This window comes from Coregonus lavaretus, assembly GCF_964263955.1.
Source record: "Coregonus lavaretus genome assembly, contig: HAP1_SCAFFOLD_1352, whole genome shotgun sequence".
In the NCBI taxonomy this organism is placed as follows: Eukaryota; Metazoa; Chordata; class Actinopteri; order Salmoniformes; family Salmonidae; genus Coregonus; species Coregonus lavaretus.
The window spans coordinates 102,501-123,230 of record NW_028160412.1 but is presented as its reverse complement, the minus strand read 5'-3'; the positions used below and the strand labels follow the sequence as shown (position 1 = coordinate 123,230).

Genomic DNA, 20,730 nt, shown 5'->3' with positions numbered 1-20,730 from the left:
AAAAGCATGTTTGTTGTTGTTACAATCATGAGCTAAATGTAATTTATTTGTTGTACTGCTAGTGGAATAAACGTCATATTTTATTTTCAGATATTCTGTAGCGAAAATGTTTCACTCAGCAGGCCATATTGCATTAGGTCAGTGTAATATTTTTCCTTGCTAAAATTCAAGTCGGGATTGTTGCAGTGTAAACTGCCCCAATATCCGCATTTAGAACCGCTCAATGCGAAAGCGCTTTACTCTACTGAGTCTGCGCAGTATGTCGCTAGCGCCGTAAATATGGCGGTCGGAAAGTGAGACGCCTCAAGGTACAACAACCCAGCCTGAGCCGAAAACCACCTCCACAGGGGCCGAAAGGAGACGTAGCTATAATAGATAAACCAACATGTCTCGGCACAGAAATGTCCGAGTCTACAACTACGATGAAGGTTAGGTTCTGTTATTGTGCTACTGGCGGTTTTGGACCCTTCGACGCAAGGCCTGAAGTCGTTAGCTAGCTGGTTAGCTAATTTAGCTAACGTTAGCTGGCTGGCTAACGTTAGCTTGAAAAGCATGTAATTATTGCTGTGGTGTCCTATTCGGGATGTCACTTGAAATGGGTGCCACAGCCTAGCCGACTAAACTCAACGATTTAGTGTGGGCAGACTGGAGCTCAGACGTCACATAAAATAAAGTACAAAATAAATACAATTAAATAATGCTTTCAGCACCAAAAGAATAGCCAGCAATTACACAGAACAATGTCGTGTGTAATTGCAGGCTATTCTTTCTGTGGCAATGTAATAAATTAGCATAGCGAGCAAGCTTGGACAACTATATCTTTAACCATGTGTCAACGGTATTGTTTAACTATCTAATGTTTCTAACTTCCTTTCAATGTATTTAACCATCATGCTAGTTTACCAATGAGGTAACCATACAGCTATCAAGCTGCCAATGTTCCAGCAACTGAAGCTGGTTGGGCATTGTGTTAACTAGCCAGTTATCTAACTAACACAACGTTTACTGTTTAGCCAGCCAGATCTAGCCGTCATTGATTGTAAGAAAAATGGTTATGTTGTAACATTTGGTAAAGGCCAAGTTCACACAGTAGCCAGCCAAGGCAGAGTTGCTGACGAGGCAGAGTGACAGCCATCAGCACACCCTGCGTGGGTCAAAAGTACGAACAATGTATTATGGACTCACTACTGTAAGTCAGTCTGGATAAGAGCATGAAAATGGGAAAAAAAAAAAAAAAGCTGAAATGTCTTGAGTCAATAAGTATCCAACCCCTTTGTTATGGCAAGAATAAATAAGTTCAGGAGTAAAGATGTTCTTAACAAGTCATAATAAGTTGCATGGACTCACTCTGTGTGCAATAATAGTGTTTAACATGATTCTTTAAACGACTACCTCATTTCTGTACCCCACACATACAATTATCTCTCAGTCGAGCAGTGAAATTTAACCACAAAGACCAGGGAGGGTTTCCAGTGCCTCACAAAGAAGGTCACCTATTGGTAGATTTAAAAAAAAAAAAATCAAAAAGCAGACATTGAATATCCCTTTGAACATGGTGAAGTTATTAATTACACTTTGGATTGTGTATCAATACACCCAGTCACTACAAAGATACAGGCGTCCTTCCTAACTCTGGTCCTCTGTAGCTCAGCTGGTAGAGCACGGTGCTTGTAACGCCAAGGTAGTGGGTTCGATCCCCGGGACCACCCATACACAAAAAAAAAAAATTATGCACGCATGACTGTAAGTCACTTTGGATAAAAGCGTCTGCTAAATGGCATATTTTTTTAAATTTATTTTTTTAACTCAGTTGCCGGAGAGGAAGGAAACCGCTTGGGGATTTCACCTTGAGTACAATGGTGACTTTAAAACATTTACAGTGTTTAATGGCAAATCCAATACAACACATCACTGAGTACCACGCTTCATATTTTCAGGCATAGTGGTGGCTGCATCATGTTATGGGTATGCTTGTAATCGTTGAGGACTGGGTAGTTTTTCAGGCTAAAAAATAAATGGCATGGAGCATAGGTACAATCCTAGAGGAGAACCTGGTTCAGTCTGCTTTCCATCAGACAATGGGAGATGAATTCACCTTCCAGCAGGACAATAACCTACAATACCAGGCCAAATCTACACTGGAGTTGCTTACCAAGAAGACAGTGAATGTTCCTGAGTGGCCGAGTTACAGTTTTGACTTAAATCTGCTTCAAAATCTATGGCAAGACCTGAAAATGGTTGTCTAGCAATGATCAACAATCAATTTGACAGAGCTTGAAGAATTTTGAAAAAAAATAATGGACAGATGTTGCACAATCCAAGTGTGGGAAGCTCTTAAAGACTTACCCAGAAAGACTCACAGCTGTAAACGCTGCCAAAGGTGCTTCTACAAAGTATTGATTCAGGGGTGTGAATACTTAACGTAAATGCGATATTTCTGTATTTCATTTTCAATACATTTGCAAACATTTCTAATAACATTTTTTCACTTTAATTTAATCCATTTTGAATTCTGGGTGTAACACAACAAAATGTGAAATAAGAAGAGGAATGAATACTTTCCGAAGGTGTTCTACGCACCCAAGTAGTGGTATAATAACAGTAAAATCAACTATTTACATGTTGAATGAGACTTTAGTAAGATGTCTAACACCCTACAGTTAAACATTTCGTCCCTCCCTCCTTTGTGATTATTTAGAAGATTCCAGAATGTCATATTGAACATTATATTTCAGACTACACTTATGACACAATGTATTTTTTTTTTTTTTCAGATCATGTCTCTATACCCTGATGTTGTTGTGATTGGCTCCTGAGTGTTCCGTTGTGTGTGTGTGTTCTGTTGTTTCCATAGCGGCCCAGTTCATCTACTCGTCTCGGCAGGAGAGGCCCAACATGGAACCACCCCAAGAGGAAGAGGTCACCTCCCCCACCCTCCCCCACATCCTCAACCCCCTTGACCAAGGTACCCTGACTCATTTTTTACATTTTGGTCATTTAGCAGACGCTCTTATCCAGTGCGACTTACAGGAGCAATTAGGGTTAAGTGCCTTGCTCAAGGGCACATCAACATATTTCTCACCTAGTCGGCTCAGGGATTCGAACAAGCAACCTTTCGGTTACTGGCCCAACACTCTTAACCGCTAGGCTACCTGCCGCCCCTGATCCCACCCTCACACACAACCTCAACCCCCTTGACCAAGGTACTCTGACCTCTGACCCTACTTCCCCCAACCATTACACACAACCTCAACCCCCTTGACCAAGTTACCCTGACCCCTAACCTCTGACCCCACCACCCTCACCCTCCCATTCCTACTCGATCACCAAACATTTATTTACAAAAACAACAACAATAAAGCCTTGCGTCCCTATTTATTTATTTCAATTTTTTGTTTGGCGCGGTTGACGGTAGGTTGCACTTGATTCAGCAGCCCTGGCGCCGGAAAGCCAAAAGTGTTCCCATGTTTAACCATTTCATGTGTCTGACGGTTGAACTCTGCCTACCCGGCAGGCCCGGAGAGCAAATCAAGTGCACCTATAGGCCTACCGCTGGCCAATCAGATAGCTCAGATCAACCGTGTCTGCACAGTTTTCTCGCGCCATAGACTTTAAAAATAAGCCTCAAACACACAGCAAAATTGGTAATGTGAGATTTGAAAACTTTAAAAACCATGACTATAGAGAGACTCAACGAATACAGCAAAGAGCTGCTGTTATTATGAGTAAGTTCTTGTTTAAGTTTTTATTCAACACTGTCAACACTTTGTTCAACAGTATTATAAGCCATAAAATGCCCGTTTTCGATAAGCTTGCATTGTTAATATATGCGGCTTGTCATTTTTAATATTGAGGAATATTTCACTTTCTCCGGTCATATGAGTAACATCATGAATTGGTGCTTGAGGCAGAAGTAATGCAGTGCGACTTAAGTTTTTGCCATCAGCTGAAAGACCGTCCCCTTTTTTCAGCAGAGGGAGGGACGGTGAGTCGGGTGAGAGGCTGTCTCACCACTGTTCCCTCCCTCCCCTCAGACTGACCATCAGATGCAGGCCATTATTCTACTCAATCAGCTGTGCCTCACAAGTAGTAAAACCAATGATCAATTAGCAGTGTCATCATATACCTATAAAATGCTATTTTACGTTTAAGTTTTCATAACTTATTTCATCTGTAGCCTACTAATAAACTGCATGGTTTCCCGACGTGTCGTAGTGGGAGGACCACACAACGTCATCGCGTGACTCCAAGTTTACCACGATATGATGGTTGTTATATAAATATTTGCGCGTACAGTGCATTCGGTATTCAGACCCCTTCACTTTTTCTACATTTTGTTACGTTACAGCCGTATTCTAAAATTAAATAAGTAAAAAGTCCTCATCAATCTGCACACGATACCCCATAATGACAGAGCATCAACAGGTTTTTAGAAATGTTAGCAAATGTATTACAAATACAAAACAGAAATACCTTATTTACATAAGAATTCAGACCCTTTGCATTGAGACTCGAAATTGAGCTCAGGTGTATCCTGTTTCCATTGATCAACCTTGAGATGTTTGTACAACTTGATTGGAGTACACCTGTGGTAAATTCAATTGATTGGACATGATTTGGAAAGGCACACACCTGTCTATATATAGGTCCCACAGTTGACAGTGCATGTCAGAGCAAAAACCAAGCCATGAGGTCAAAGGAATTGTCCGTAGAGCTCAGAGACAGGATTGTGTCGAGGCACAGATCTGGGGAAGGGTACCAAAACATTTCTGCAGCATTGAAGGTCCCCAAGAACACAGTGGCCTCCATCATTCTTAAATGGAAGAAGTTTGGAACCACCAAGTGTCTTCCTAGAGCTGGCCGCCCGGCCAAACTGAGTATCTGGGGAGAAGGTCCTTGGTCAGGGAGGTGACCAAGAACCCGATGGTCAGTGGCTCTGTGGAGATGGGAAAACCTTCCAGAAGGACAACCATCTCTGCAGCACTCCACCAATCAGGCCTTTATGGTAGAGTGGCCAGACGGAAGCCACTCCTCAGTAAAAGGCACATGACAGCCCACTTGGTGTTTGCCAAAAGGCACCTAAAGAACTCTCAGACCAAGATTCTCTAATCTGATGAAACCAAGATTGAACTCTTTGGCCTGAATGCCAAGCGTCACGTCTGGAGGAAACCTGGCACCATCCCTACGGTGAAGCATGGTGGTGGCAGCATCATGCTGTGGGGATGTTTTTCAGCGACAGAGAAACGGCGCAAAGTACAGAGAGATCCTTGATGAAAACCTGCTCCAGAGCGCTCAGGACCTCAGACTGAGGCGATGGTTCACCTTCCGACAGGACAGTGATCCTAAGCACACGGACAAGACAACGCAGGAGTGGCTTCGGGACAAGTCTTTGAATGTCCTTGAGTGGTCCAGCCAGATCCCGGACTTGAACCAGATCGAACATCTCTGGAGAGACCTGAAAATAGCTGTGCATCAACGCTCCCCATCCAACTTGGTCAGATGAAACCAAAATATAACTTTTTGGTAAAAACTCAACTCGTCGTGTTTGGAGGACAAAGAATGCTGAGTTGCATCCAAAGAACACCATACCTACTGTGAAGCATGGGGGTGGAAACATCATGCTTTGGGGCTGTTTTTCTGCAAAGGGACCAGGACGACTGATCCGTGTAAAGGAAAGAATGAATGGGGCCATGTATCGTGAGATTTTGAGTGAAAACCTCCTTCCATCAGCAAGGGCATTGAAGATGAAACGTGGCTGGGTCTTTCAGCATGACAATGATCCCAAACACACCGCCCGGGCAACGAAGGAGTGGCTTCGTAAGAAGAATTTCTAGGTCCTGGAGTGGCCTAGCCAGTCTCCAGATCTCAACCCTATAGAAAATCTTTGGAGGGAGTTCAAAGTCCGTGTTGCCCAGCGACAGCCCCAAAACATCACTGCTCTAGAGGAGATCTGCATGCCAAAATACCAGCAACAGTGTGTGAAAACCTTGTGAAGACTTACAGAAAACGTTTGACCTGTGTCATTGCCAACAAAGGGTATATAACAAAGTATTGAGAAACTTTTGTTATTGACCAAATACTTATTTTCCACCATAATTTGCAAATAAATTCATTAAAAATCCTACAATGTGATTTTCTGGAAAAAAAATTCTCAATTTGTCTGTCATAGTTGACGTGTACCTATGATGAAAATTACAGGCCTCTCTCATCTTTTTAAGTGGGAGAACTTGCACAATTGGTGGCTGACTAAATACTTTTTCCCCCCCACTGTATAGGCCTATGGGCTAGGCTACATGAGGTGTGCGACTATGATTCGAAAAAGTAAAAAAACAAAGGCATTGTTTCTTGCCTTAAGCATCATTCACAAGTGATAATATATAATTCACAAGTGATAGGCTAATACTGTCACCCATCACACTATTCTTGATTTAGTCTTGTCTTAATACATATACTAAATAATATATGTATGAAATTTGTTTTGATTTATTATGGACCATTATCATGCAACTATCTTGGGACAGAGGGGAAAAAATACATGTCATCTATGCACTGAAATAGCGAATGGAGGACGCTTTTCCAGTGGTTAATTTTCATGCCAGCCAGGTAGGCTATACTCCTGTTTCAAAGAGAAGCAATGTGCTTAATATTAGGAAAGATGAGAAATAAATATGGTAGACCTAGCCTTTAGAAAGCTGATGGGATCCTCCTCTTTTTAATAGAGGCCATCACTCTGTTTTCTCAGGCATTTGCATAGCCTATAGAAATGTTGCGCAACATGTGCTCATGGACTCCCCCCCCCCCCCCCCCCCATAAAAAAAAGAAAAAGAAAGTGGTTATCCCACTGGCTATCATAAGTTGAATGCACCAATTTGTAAGTCGCTCTGGATAAGAGCGTCTGCTAAGTGATGTAAATGTGTTTGATTAGATTTTCGAATACATTTGCATTGACATCAGATTAGAGGGACAATAGAGTGCTGAGTACCAGGCAGTTAGCAAGGTTGCTAGGTTACTAATGACCAGCAGCAGCATCAGAGCTTGGAGTAGCCTAGTTACCGTGACTAAACGGTCATGTGGAATTTGACTGCCTTCATGACTCGTGACCACCGTTGTGGCGGTAATACGGTCACCCCCACAGCCCTAGCAAGACTTGAAAATGTTTGTTTAGCAATGATCAACAACTCAGTCGGGGTCTCAATTTACTGAATAGTAGAATACACAAGGTGCAATTTTTCAATGTGTTTGTGCATCAGCAGTTTGTATTGTGTCAGTCACGGATAATCACTCAATTAGCCCGTGTGAGCGAACGTTTTTTTAGATTGGTAAATTAGTCTAGCGGCCGGCTATTTAAACGTAGTAATCATGGGTTGAATTCCCGGCCGGTGGGCCACCATTTTGATTTTGTTTGTCTCACTCAGATATCATATTAAAAAACTCCAAATATTTCTCTCCGCCCTACGGCGAAATCTCAGCCCGTAGCAAAATGTGTGGAATTGCCGCAAACATGCTTTTAAACTGCCAACATTTTCTATACGCCCCGTGGTAAAATGTGTAGAACCGCACAAAATTAACTCTAAAGCGTCATTATGAGTTCAGATTTTTTGTAGCCCCTATACCGAGGTACCCTAACCTCTAAACCCTCCCCCACCCACCCTACCTCCCCCACATCCCCTCACACACAACCTCAACCCCCTGTTAAACTCATTCCACTGAAGGTAGAGGGTCTGTGGGTTTGTGCTCCTCCCTTGTACTTGATTGATTAATTAAGATCACTAATTAGTAAGGAAACTCCCCTCTTGTTGTCTTAATTGAAAGGAAAATCCCAAACCATCAGACACTAGGTCCTGCACGGAATGAGCCTGACACCCCCCTGATCTAAACTAAATATAATCTAGGATATTGACAAGATAACCGAGTGACCCGCTCTAAGATAACCGAGTGACCCGCTCTAAGATAACCGAGTGACCGCGCTAACAATGGAGATGCATGTCCTCTAATGATTTGAAGGCAGGCGAGATCAGGTGGGACCATTCTAGCCAATGAGAGAGCAGTTACGTAAGTGAACAACAGGGCACAACTAAGTTGTTTTTTCTCAAAGTTGCCGGAATGCCTCGTGCATCCCCTTATATCAGTACATTGGTAACAGCAGAAATATTATGAAACTTCTATTCGATCAAATAAGCCTCACGTAATTCGACACTCTCTCATAGACCTCAGTGCTAAAAAGGGCTTTTCTCACGCAGACAGATTTTGATCTTGGTTCTTCTCTTCCTAGACCAAGGTACACACACACACACACACACAGAGAGAGCTAACCCTGTGTGTTTGTGCATGTCTTTGTGTGTGTGTTTCTTGTGAGGTGTTTGTTTTTGAAGCTTTTTGTATCCCTGAGTGTCCAATTGACATTTTAATATGTTTGAATCCTTCTTGACTGTAATGTAATACTTAAAATGTCTGTGTGTGTCTCCACAGGCAAGCTGTACTCATGTCTGGACCAGATGCGTGCGGTGCTGACTGACACAGTGCCAGAGTCTGTCCTTACCCAGGCTGCCTTGCAGTGCGCCTTCGACCCCCAGAGAGCCCTGGACACCATCCTATCAGACGAGAGCACCGGTGCACCGCCCACGTCCGCTAAGACCCATCGGGACGCACCACAGCCCCAGAGAGCCAATAAGGAGATGGCAGCGGCACCGAGATCCAATCAGGAGGCATCAGCCACCCCACGACCAGAGAAAGGTATGCCTGGACCCCAGCAGCAGGGATGAATGATGATCACCCTTTGGCTTACTTATTTATTGTGTTTTGTAAATTCGGATTAGACCCTTAGCGTAAATGACACAGGGATGTAATTGTTGATGAAGACTGTAAAAGTTCTCGTTAAAGAAATGCACCAATATTCTCCTCCAGCTTCTTCACTCTGAACACATTGTAATGAAATGTTTTTCATTCCCTTTCTCTCTCTCTCTCTTATGTCCTGACCCACTCACCCCATCATCCTCCCCTCCTCTCTCCACTCTTCGCAAGGTAAGGAGCCTGCCTGTCCGACTCTCACTCTGACAACGTACCCACACCAACACACACACCAGCTATACGTCCATCTGCCGATCCTCTGAACCTTAGTGACCTCCTAGCTCGGCCTGTGAAAGGTCGCTGTCATGACACCCACGACCTCTCCGCTCCTCAAGGTGTCTCGTCTCTGAACAGCAGTTCCGCAAGGCCCTTGGCAACAGTTGCCGGGTCAGGGAGCAGCAGCAGCCTAGCCCAGCTGATGTCTGAGCATGAGCAGAGGAGTCAGGGTTCTGGTGTCCCCTCACTGTCCTCATCTCCACTGGCTGCTCTCTCCGGCCTCTCATTGGGCACTCTAGCGTTGTTAAACTCCGCCCCCCTTGCTACTGCGCCCTGCATCGTAGCCCCTCCCCCCGGCCACCTTGTCTCCTCTTTGGGCAGCTTGTCCTTAGGCAACCCCAAACTGACAGCTCTGGGCGCCAATCTGGCCCCTCCCTCCTTCGGCAGCCTGAGCTCCGTCCTCCAGAGCAGCCGACCAATGGAGATAGGGGCTGGGGGAGGGGCTAAGGGGGCGGATCCCAAAGGAAGCCCGTCATTGGCTGAGCTGATCCAGGAACATTCCAACAGCAGCCCCACCCTCTACAGATCCCTCCCCGGTCTCCAAAGCAACAGCTCAATCCCTGTTGCCCACGGCAACACATCTCAGACCGCCGCCGGACCAGCTCTCACACGCTGCCTGTCCCAGCGCAAGCAGCCCCCAGGACCTCTGGACACACACACACTCTCATTCTCCCGTCCGCACACACACTCTTCCCCCCAGCCCCAGGTCACTACAACACCAGAACGTCCTGCCCTGTCTCTGTCTCAGTCGGCCTCGCGCCGTCAGGCCGGCCACACGCTCACGCAGCCAGTAAGCACGGTGCCGGCAGCAGACCCAGACAGACGGCAGGCAGAGGCAGTACCTCCTTCAGTAGGGGCGCTCTCTCCACTAGCCTCTCAGCACCACACCAGAACGTCCTCCAACACCCCACCACCACTCTCCCTCGCCGCACTCCTGTCGCCGGGGAAACCACAGGTTGCCATGGTATCGGCAGGAAGTATCCAAGAGGGTGGAGTCAGAGACAAACCCCGCCCCCTTTTGCCACCCGCTCCCCTGAGCCCCCTCCCACCATGGGGAGGTCAGAGTGTTGATCTAAGCGCGCTCATGGCCCAGTCGTCCCACGGTGGAGTTTTGTCCGCGCGTCGCCGTGACAACGGCCTCTCCTCGCCGTCCACGGTCGCCATGCGGTCCGACCGCCACGGTTCCTCTGTGTTCGCTCCACCGTCCGTCTTCGCCCTGACTCTGTCGGTGCGTGCGCCCAGCAGGGGGAAGAAGAGGAGGAGGAGGATGATGATGGTGAAGGCTGTGGGAGGTCAGAGGTTAGAGGTCAGAGGAGGGGGTCACCCTGCGTTTCTGTACGGAACACAGACCCAGCTGGTCAAAGCTAAAGAACAGACGCCTCTCTTACCCATAACCCCTTTCACCTTCGACACACCCTCCCCCGACGACGTCGTACGAGCGAATCAGAAGAAGGCCTTCACCCGCGAGTAAAGGTCGCTAAGGAAGTGGACTATCTGTCGCTAGGCTATCTCGCAGGCCAACCAAGAAGTGCGTCCCAAATGGCTCCCTATTCCCTATTTAGTGCACTACTTTTGTCTCTGGTCAAACACAGTGCACTATATAGGGAATGGGGCGCCATTCTCTGGTCAAACACAGTGCACTATATAGGGAATGGGGCGCCATTCTCTGGTCAAACACAGGGCACTATATAGGGAATGGGGAGCCATTTGGGACGCTGCCAAGGTGCATGGATTGAAGAACAACAACATGGCGGTTGGAGGTTTAGAAAAGAAAGTGAATTTTAAAAACGGCTGTTTGAAAGTCATCTGAGAATTGTATTGAGAAATGTTAAAAGCGTTTTTCCTACTGTAGGCTAGTTAAGATTTTGCTCACACTTTATTTGGATAGTCCAATTAGTCCATCTGTAGGTGGTCATGCTATCAACAAATGTATCTGTTGATAAGCAACTGCTTGCTAAGGTTAGGATTAGGATTAGAATAAGGGTTAGGGTTAGAATAAGGGTTAGGATTAGGATTAGAATAAGGGTTAGGGTTAGAATAAGGGTTAGGATTAGAATAAGGGTTAGGATTAGAATAAGGGTTAGGATTAGAATAAGGGTTAGGATTAGAATAAGGGTTAGGATTAGGATTAGAATAAGGGTTAGGGTTAGAATAAGGGTTAGGATTAGAATAAGGGTTAGGATTAGAATAAGGGTTAGGATTAGAATAAGGGTTAGGATTAGAATAAGGGTTAGGATTAGAATAAGGGTTAGGATTAGAATAAGGATTAGGATTAGAATAAGGGTTAGGGTTAGAATAAGGGTTAGGATTAGAATAAGGGTTAGGATTAGAATAAGGGTTAGGATTAGAATAAGGGTTAGGATTAGAATAAGGGTTAGGATTAGAATAAGGGTTAGGATTAGAATAAGGGTTAGGATTAGAATAAGGGTTAGGATTAGAATAAGGGTTAGGATTAGGATTAGAATAAGGGTTAGGATTAGAATAAGGGTTAGGATTAGAATAAGGGTTAGGATTAGAATAAGGGTTAGGATTAGAATAAGGGTTAGGATTAGGATTAGAATAAGGGTTAGGGTTAGAATAAGGGTTAGGATTAGAATAAGGGTTAGGTTTAGAATAAGGGTTAGGATTAGTAGATAGTTGACATGTTACTGATAGTCTGTAGATGGTCTACAGACTATCCAAATAAAGTGTTACCAAGATTTTTTGTACATATCTTTTTTATTTTTATAGATTTGAGTCTGATGGCTTTTTATTGGATTTTGTATGATTCTGTCATCTTTTTTTTTTAAGGTGAATCTCTCTTTTTTAGCAGTGGCTCTTTTCTAGAAAGATGAGAAATCCCTTCATTTTTCGAAGGAAGGAAAGAAAGAAACAATTGAGGTTTGTGTGTCTGCAGGTGTGCAGCTGCTGTTGGAAATATGGATCACCTTAACCATTGTTCTGGTTCACCACCGTGTGTGTGTGTGTGTGTGTTTGGAGGGGGAGATATTTGAGTTTAGAGGACACCTGGAGTTTTTCCCACGTCTGAACACACACACACCCACACACAGTCACACACAGACTAATAGCTTTAATGGTTTGCTAAATACAAGGTAACAAGGTATTTTAAGAGAATGATCTTAATTATGACATGAAAGCACTAATTAAATAAAAACAAAAAAACTGAATGTGTTAAACTGACTGCCTTTTGTCCATCAGAATAATTGACTTGTTTAAGCTTTTAAGCTCACACTGGGAAACTGGTCTGTTACCAGGATTTCTACCCTTTAATTCCCACTAGCTACATACTTCACCACTATTTACAAAAAACCACCTTAAACCACCTTTTGAAGTATTCGAAAGTAAACTGTCACACCTTACATGCCACCAGGTGCATGGAGAGAACGTGTACTAAAATCAAAATAAACTCCATCACATCTTGATGCTTCCAACAATTTAATGGATCTATTTACCAATATTTCGGTCTAAAGTGATTTTTCGCCAGAAGCTAAAAGCTGACCGTCTGTACTTTCCCCTTAACCAGTTAGTCTTGTGTCTTCCATGTCACATCTGTTTTCCCTGTTCCATGATTTCTATCAGGTTGAGGTAAAGATATGACAGTTAGCTGAGTGATGGTCCCTCAGGGGTAGTTAGCTGAGTGATGGTCCCTCAGGGGTAGTTAGCTGAGTGATGGTCCCTCAGGGCAGGGGTAGTTAGCTGAGTGATGGTCCCTCAGGGGTAGTTAGCTGAGTGATGGTCCCTCAGGGGTAGTTAGCTGAGTGATGGTCCCTCAGGGGTAGTTAGCTGAGTGATGGTCCCTCAGGGGTAGTTAGCTGAGTGATGGTCCCTCAGGGGTAGTTAGCTGAGTGATGGTCCCTCAGGGATAGTTAGCTGAGTGATGGTCCCTCAGGGGTAGTTAGCTGAGTGATGGTCCCTCAGGGGTAGTTAGCTGAGTGATGGTCCCTCAGGGGTAGATAGCTGAGTGATGGTCCCTCAGGGGTAGTTAGCTGAGTGATGGTCCCTCAGGGGTAGTTAGCTGAGTGATGGTCCCTCAGGGGTAGTTAGCTGAGTGATGGTCCCTCAGGGGTAGTTAGCTGAGTGATGGTCCCTCAGGGGTAGTTAGCTGAGTGATGGTCCCTCAGGGGTAGTTAGCTGAGTGATGGTCCCTCAGGGGTAGTTAGCTGAGTGATGGTCCCTCAGGGGTAGTTAGCTGAGTGATGGTCCCTCAGGGATATAAACAACACGTCAGTCAGGTTTCTGTCATGGCGATCATAATAGCAACAGGTTTTAGAAATGATACACATCTTCCATGGGAGTCGGTGGAAACGCTATACGTCTTCCATGGGAGTCGGTGGAAACGCTATACGTCTTCCATGGGAGTCGGTGGAAACGCTATACGTCTTCCATGGGAGTCGGTGGAAACGCTATACGTCTTCCATGGGAGTCGGTGGAAACGCTATACGTCTTCCATGGGAGTCGGTGGAAACGCTATACGTCTTCCATGGGAGTCGGTGGAAACGCTATACGTCTTCCATGGGAGTCGGTGGAAACGCTATACGTCTTCCATGGGAGTCGGTGGAAACGCTATACGTCTTCCATGGGAGTCGGTGGAAACGCTATACGTCTTCCATGGGAGTCGGTGGAAACGCTATACGTCTTCCATGGGAGTCGGTGGAAATTGTGTGTGTGTGTGTGTTACAGAGATGATATCTGAATGTAAGGATGTGTGTTATGAGGCTGTGTGTGGTCTGTGTCCAGCTGTCCGTCGCCAGCTCAATCTGTGCTCTTTAGATTGATAGCTAGCGTGGGTTGCTGCAGGAAGACAAAATGTCACAGCACTCATCTGCACACACACACACACACACACACACACACACACACACACACACACACACACACCACCTGATCACTTTGCTCTTCTGTCTCTCGCTCTTTGCTCCCTCCCACCTACGTAGGAAAAAGTGATTGTGTGTCGATGACTTTGAAAGATCAAGTCGTCGTCTTTGGTCTTGTCTGCAGTCTTGGTTTTGCAGAATGATGTCTGGTGTCGCATCTCTACAGATCCGTAGGAAAGAGTAGCATCACTCCTGCCTGCAAGAGGTCAAGAGATGAAGGGTAGAGGCATCGGACTAAGTCTGCGTCTCAGATGGCATGCTGTTCCCCATAGGGCGCTGGTCCAATGTAGTGCCATCTTGTACTAAGACTATATGTTTGAACAGGTGGTAGCCCTCCTAAACTTCCCAAACCACTCCTCAATACCCTGAATTTAACACATGTAAATATTTTATTCAAATAGGTAAGCAGATCCTAAATTACTACGAGGGGTGTCGTTGATGACGTGATGGGTTTGTTAGTGTTACAGCAGTTTATTACTATACCTTCCTCTGCCACAGCCTTTACTGCCCCCTAGTGGCAGGGAGGGAGATTACAGTCAGGATTATCATAGATAATTACACTAACAGTCAAAAGTTTGGACACACCTACTCATTTAAGGGTTTTTCTTTATTTTTGCTATTTTTTACATTGTGGAATAATAGTGAAGACATAAAAACTATGAAATAACACACATGGAATCATGTAGTAACCAAAAAAGTGTTAAACTCCACACATTTCTTGTTAACAAACTATAGTTTTGGCAAGTCGGTTAGCACATCTACTTTGTGCATGACACAAGTAATTTTTCCAACAATTGTTTACAGACCGATTATTTCACTTATAATTCACTGTATCACAATTCCAGTGGGTCAGAAGTTTACATACACTAAGTTGACTGTGCCTTTAAACAGCTTGGAAAATTCCAGAAAATGATGTCATGGCTTGAAGGTGTACATGTGGATGTATTTCAAGGCCTACCTTCAAACTCAGTGCCTCTTTGCTTGACATCATGGGAAAATCAAAAGAAATCAGCCAAGACCTCAGAAAAAAATGTGTAGACCTCCACAAGTCTGGTTCATCCTTGGGAGCAATTTCCAAACGCATGAAGGTACCACGTTCATCTGTATAAACAATAGTACGCAAGTATAAACACCATGGGACCACGCAGCCCTCATACCGTTCAGGAAGGAGACACGTTCTGTCTCCTAGAGATTAACGTACTTTGGTGCAAAAAGTGCAAATCAATCCCAGAACAACAGCAAAGGTCCTTGTGAAGATGCTGGAGGAAACAGGTACAAAAGCATCTATATCCACAGTAAAATGAGTCCTATATCGACATAACCTGAAAGGCCGCTCAGCAAGGAAGAAGCCACTGCTCCAAAACCGCCATAAAAAAGCCAGACTACGGTTTGCAACTGCACATGGGGACAAAGATCTTACTTTTTTGAGAAATGTCCTCTGGTCTGATGAAACAAAAATAGAACTGTTTGGCCATAATGACCATTGTTATGTTTGGAGGAAAAAGGGGATGCTTGCAAGCCGAAGAACACCATCCCAACCGTGAAGCACGGGGGTGGCAGCATCATGCTGTGTGGGTGCTTTGCTGCAGGAGGGACTGGTACACTTCACAAAATAGATGGCATCATGATGAAGGAAAATTATGTGGATATATTGAAGCAACATCTCAAAACATCAGTCAGGAAGTTAAAGCTTGGTCGCAAATGGGTCTTCCAAATGGACAGTGACCCCAAGCATACTTCCAAAGGTGTGGCAAAATGGCTTAAGGACAACAAAGTCAAGGTATTGGAGTGGTCATCACAAAGCCCTGACCTCAATCCTATAGAAAATGTGTGGGCAGAACTGAAAAAGCATGTGCGAGCAAGGAGGCCTACAAACCTGACTCAGTTACACCAGCTCTGTCAGGAGGAATGGGCCAAAATTCACCCAACTTATTGTGGGAAGCTTATGGACGGCTACCCGAACCGTTTGACCGAAGTTAAACAATTTAAAGGCAATGCTACCAAATACTAATTGAGTGTATGTAAACTTCTGACCCACTGGGAATGTGATGAAATAAATAAAAGCTGAAATAAATAATTATCTCTACTATTATTCTGACATTTCACATTCTTGAAATAAAGTGGTGATCCTAACTGACCTAAGACAGGGAATTTTTACTAGGATTAAATGTCAGGAATTTTAAAAAACTGAGTTTAAATGTATTTGGCTAAGGTGTATGTAAACTTCCGACTTCAACTGTATATACAGGGTCAGTTCCAGGGTCAGTAGCTATATACAGGGACAGTTCCAGGGTCAGTAGCTATATACAGGGTCAGTTCCAGGGTCAGTAGCTATATACAGGGACAGTTCCAGGGTCAGTAGCTATATACAGGGTCAGTTCCAGGGTCAGTAGCTATATACAGGGTCAGTTCCAGGGTCAGTAGTTATATACAGGGTCAGTTCCAGGGTCAGTAGTTATATACAGGGTCAGTTCCAGGGTCAGTAGCTATATACAGGGTCAGTAGCTATATACAGGGACAGGTCCAGGGTCAGTAGCTATATACAGGGTCAGTTCCAGGGTCAGTAGCTATATACAGGGACAGTTCCAGGGTCAGTAGCTATATACAGGGTCAGTTCCAGGGTCAGTAGCTATATACAGGGTCAGTTCCAGGGTCAGTAGCTATATACAGGGTCAGTTCCAGGGTCAGTAGCTATATACAGGGACAGTTCCAGGGTCAGTAGTTATATACAGGGACATTTACTCAAGTGGTTCCTTTATTTTGGCAGTTACCTGTAGAATGGAGAGAGGTGTCACTCTAGTCACAACAAAATGGAATATAATGTTGCTGGTAAAGTTCGGTATGACACAATTTCATGTGTACGACATGTAAAGTCCTGCATCACCATACTGAGAGGTTTTCAGTTTCTAAAAGGACGTGTTTAGGTGTTTCTGGAGCATTTGTTCATATTTTTTAAGACCCCCCCCCCCCCCCCCCAATCATTCCCAACCAAATTTACTGAGCAATTCTGACAAAAACAATGATGAAAATTATTTACAGCTGTTAAAGCTGCTTCCACCAAGTATTAACTATGTGGTGTTAAGACATACGCAATCAAGATTGTTTAAAAATAAATAAAAAAGTACAAATTTTTCTGTATGTTTTCTTTCACTTTAAAAATATGGAGCAGGGTGTGTAGATCAGTAGGAAAACATCTAATTTAACCCCTTTTTTTTTGATAAAAATTTCAGCCAGTAAAATGTGAAAACTGTGCAAGGGGTGTGTAGACTTTTCAATAGGCACTGTATATGCTTAACTTACTGTTATTTGCTCAGTGTATTAGGACACCCGTTAAACGCTAGCTAGGTAAACACAGTTGACTGGTTGATGTATTCAGGTCATTAACTAAATCCGTCAGGGTTAGAATAATTCCGATAACTGACAATGTCGAGCATCCGTTTGTCCCAGGAAGACTACCTCCAGGCTCATGCGACCAGGATATGGAGAATTTAGTGTGTTTAGATAGGCAGGCCAGGTAAACAGCAGTAATGTTCTCTAGGTGGATCACGACAGGAGACCCTGGGGTGGCACTGACTCAGAGAAGGAGTCATAGTCAGTGCCACCCTGCCCTGGGGACTAACTGGGAGGGAGGGGGAAGAGGCGGAGGGATCCCAGAAAGTTAAAATCCCAGAAAGTCCAAATAGAATCCCATTTTTTTTAAAAATTGTCCCAAAGTAAATCAAAAAGCAATCATGTGCGATCCCCTTCAAAATGCAAAAAATATAGTTAGTCACAAAAAAATAATACAATCAAGACAGATTGTTCTTCTTCTTCAATTAAATGCGCATTCCGCCACACACTGTGCGAGATGGAAACAGGATTCACCCCAAAAACAACAAACTACCAAAAAAACTACCTAAAATAAACTAAATCAAACAACTTTATTGTAAAAAAAAATAATAAACAGGTCTGATCCCTTCACAGGCTCAAGGGGAGCCTAGGAGGGCAGGCCGTCTTCCGCCACCAGTACCCCTTGCAAGTCTTCATATGTAAAATTCTTGAGTCCTAAAAAACTTTTCTGCCACAAAAATGTCCAGTTTCTTAGACTTCTTATGACAATTGTGGCAATGAACGCCACAAAATCCACGTTTTTAACAAACATTTACTACTGCCGATTTTGCCCCACGAGGTGAGATCTTGCATGGAGCCCCAGACCGAGGGTGATTGACCGTCATCTTGAACTTCCATTTTCTAATAATTGCGCCAACAGTTGTTGCCTTCTCACCAAGCTGCTTGCCTATTGTCCTGTAGCCCATCCCAGCCTTGTGCAGGTCTACAATTTTATCCCTGATGTCCTTACACAGCTCTCTGGTCTTGGCCATTGTGGAGAGGTTGGAGTCTGTTTGATTGAGTGTGTGGACAGGTGTCTTTTATACAGGTAACGAGTTCAAACAGGTGCAATTAATACAGGTAATGAGTGGAGAACAGGAGGGCTTCTTAAAGAAAAACTAACAGGTCTGTGAGAGCCGGAATTTCTTACTGGTTGGTAGGTGATCAAATACTTATGTCATGCAATAAAATGCAAATTAATTACTTAAAAATCATACAATGTGATTTTCTAGATTTTTGTTTTAGATTCCGTCTCTCACAGTTGAAGTGTACCTATGATAAAAATTACAGACCTCTATATGTTTGTAAGTAGGAAAACCTGCAAAATCGGCAGTGTATCAAATACTTGTTCTCCCCACTGTACATAATGTAACAGTTAGAACTGGCAGATACATACATACATCCTTGTGAGACGCAGTGTTGGTGAACGGATGATCTCCGCATGTGTATTTCCCACCGTAAAGCATGGAGGAGGAGGTGTTATGGTGTGGGGGTGCTTTACTGGTGACACTGTCTGTGATTTATTTAGAATTCAAGGCACACTTAACCAGCATGGCTACCACAGCATTCTGCAGCGATACGCCATCCCATCTGGTTTGGGCTTAGTGGGACTATCATTTGTTTTTCAACAGGACAATGACACAACACACCTCCAGGCTGTGTAAGGGCTATTTTACCAAGAAGGAGAGTGCATCAGATGACTTCCACAATCCCCAGACCTCACCAAATTGAGATGGTTTGGAGTCGGACCGCAGAGAGAAGGTAAAGCAGCCAACAAGTGCTCAGCATATGTGGGAACTCCTTCAAGACTGTTGGAAAAGCATTCCAGGTGAAGCTGGTTGAGAGAATGCCAAGAGTGTGCAAAGCTGTCATCAAGGCAAAGGATGGCTATTTGAAGTATCTCAAATATAAAATATATTTTGATGTGTTTAACACTTTTTTGGTTACTACATGATTCCATATGTGTTATTTCATAGTTTTGATGTCTTCACTATTATTCCACAATGTAGAAAATAGTAAAAATAAAGAAAAACCCTTGAATGAGTAGGTGTTCTAAAGCTTTTGACCTTTTAGTGTACATAAAATAACAGAACTGGCATATATATAATATTACAATATGAAAATACACAATGTTTTAACCTTCCAAGGTTTTTTAAAAACTTTAAACCTCTTCTCTGGGTTTCCCCCTATACAGGTCTAGCTAGCTCGTTCAGTAGAGGAACACACGCACCACACACCACAAGTACAATGTTGAGAGAAGGTATTGCTAGAGGGAGTGTGTGAGACCACCTAGCCACCATCTATCTACCAGTGTGAATGAGCTAGCTAAAGCTGTAGGGGGGGAAACCCACAGGAGAACTCTCTCCCTGGTGATTGCTAGGGGTTGTTTTTGTGAATCACTCTTATAGCAGCAGAGCGTTTTTTCCTGTCTACTCATTCAGAGAAACCTTGGTCAGAGAAAGTCAATGTATCAAACACAAATGTGTGTGTGTCTTTATGTGTGTGTGTGTGTGTGTCTTTTTGTGTGTGTGTGTGTGTCTTTGTGTGTGTGTGTGTTCCTTCTCTTTTCTCCCAGTTCTCTGGCGAGGTGACGTGTTCCTTCGGTTCGCGCACCGAGAATGATTCTGTGTCACTGTTGTATTTCCACGGCAACCGCCAGTTCTGAAATTAACCCTTTCGTGACTAGACCGCTGCAGCCTGCTACCACATGGGCGGGGCCAGGTCGTATGAATCAGTGGTTACTTGGTGCTTGCTAGGTGGTGTTTTTGTGAATCAGTCTTCTAGCAACAGAGGGGGTTTTCCTGTCCTTCAGAAAGAGTCATTCAGAGAAACCTCATTCTTAGCTCAAACCTCTGGATCATACCTCCTCTCTCTACCCCTCTCCTCCTCTCTCTCTACCCCTCTCCTCCTCTCTCTACCCCTCTCCTCGTCTCTCTACCCCTCTCCTCGTCTCTCTACCCCTCTCCTCGTCTCTCTACCCCTCTCCTCCTCTCTCTACCCCTCTCCTCATCTCTCTACCCCTCTCCTCCGCTCTCTACCCCTCTCCTCCTCTCTACCCCTCTCCTCCTCTCTCTACCCCTCTCCTCCTCTCTCTCTACCCCTCTCCTCCTCTCTCTACCCCTCTCCTCCTCTCTCTACCCCTCTCCTCCTCTCTCTCTACCCATCTCCTCCTCTCTCTACCCCTCTCCTCCTCTCTCTACCCCTCTCCTCCTCTCTCTACCCCTCTCCTCCTCTCTCTACCCCTCTCCTCCTCTCTCTACCCCTCTCCTCATCTCTCTACCCCTCTCCTCCTCTCTCTACCCCTCTCTTCCTCTCTACCCCTCTCCTCCTCTCTCTACCCCTCTACTCCTCTCTCTACCCCTTT

General features: G+C 44.4%; 1 pseudogene across 1 annotated transcript in view; it reads left to right on the top strand.

The window, feature by feature from the left end:
* Nucleotides 1–279: 279 nt before the first annotated feature.
* Nucleotides 280–20,730, top strand: part of LOC311121866 — a 46,045-nt pseudogene continuing 25,594 nt past the window's right edge. The window contains exons 1-4 of the transcript XR_014615947.1: nt 280–428; nt 2,855–2,965; nt 8,470–8,733; nt 9,027–10,586. The product of XR_014615947.1 is annotated as an uncharacterized misc_RNA (transcript). The remainder of the gene's footprint in view (nt 429–2,854; nt 2,966–8,469; nt 8,734–9,026; nt 10,587–20,730) is intronic.